The sequence below is a fragment of the Microtus ochrogaster genome, linkage group LG3 (genome assembly GCF_000317375.1).
Source record: "Microtus ochrogaster isolate Prairie Vole_2 linkage group LG3, MicOch1.0, whole genome shotgun sequence".
Lineage (NCBI taxonomy): Eukaryota > Metazoa > Chordata > Mammalia > Rodentia > Cricetidae > Microtus > Microtus ochrogaster.
Genome location: NC_022029.1, coordinates 45,830,588 through 45,831,693, shown reverse-complemented (window position 1 = coordinate 45,831,693; position 1,106 = coordinate 45,830,588).

Below are 1,106 nucleotides of genomic sequence, written 5' to 3'. Positions count from 1 at the left end.
ATTTAAAGCAACACAAGTGAGTTATTTAAAAAAGCGTGAAAATGCTGAGCCACGGTGGTGGTGCACGCCTTTAGCCCAGCACTGGGGAGGCAGAGGCAGGAGGATCTCTGTGAGTTCAAGGCCAGCCTGGTCTACAGAGGGAGTTTCAGTACAGTCATGGTTACACAGAGAAACCCTGTCTTGAAAAACCAAACCAAACCAACCAACCAACAAATAAAAACCCAAAACAAGAAAACCAAAACAAACCAAACAAAAAAATGTATATTGTTTTAAGGTTATGAATTTTGTGTTGGGTCACTTTCTCAGCTAGCCTGAGGTGCACACCACCCATGGGCTGTGCAGTGTACACACCTGTACAATGCACACAGTAAACACATTATCATATTTGAGCCCATGTAGGCAAATGGGTGGAGAGATGAATGAACACAGAGCTGCTGTGCTGCAGAGGCATACATTACCATACATTACCATACATTAGCGTACATTAGCATATATTACCATTTCCATTCAGAAAAGGGTCAACATGGAACATGGTGAAGGAAGTGGGCTTGGATGGCACACGATGGTTTCTGCTTTTATTTCTCAGAAGAGACTTCAGAAGAAAAATTTAAGAAGGGAAAAACCTCCATTAGAAAGCACTGAGGGCTGTGGTGGTGTTTACAAAGCTTGTGTGTGTGGCAAATTTATGTATTTATTAGTTAGTTGCTGAATTATTTTGGTTTTCTGAGACAGACCTGGTGTCCTGGAACTTGTTTTGTAGGCCAGGCTGGTCTTGAACTCACAGACATACATCTGCTTCTGCCTCTGCCTCCTGAGTACTGAGATTAAACATGTTCACCAGCACACCTGGATAAGCTTAGGCAACTTTTAATTTTGTTTGTGTGTGGGGGGGACAACTTTTAAAACTGTTTTGTGGGCCTTAGTGTTCGCTGTGTGCTGGTGCTAAGGTCCTGTGAACGAGTAAGTCAGTTCCTGCACAGTGCAGTGTTCAGGGCTCCTGGAAAGTATTCATTCAGTTTAAAGCCACGCGCCAAGTATGGCGGCCAAGTGCCTCCTATATGACCCTGAGAACTCACCATGGACATGTGTGCTTGGATTTATGACAC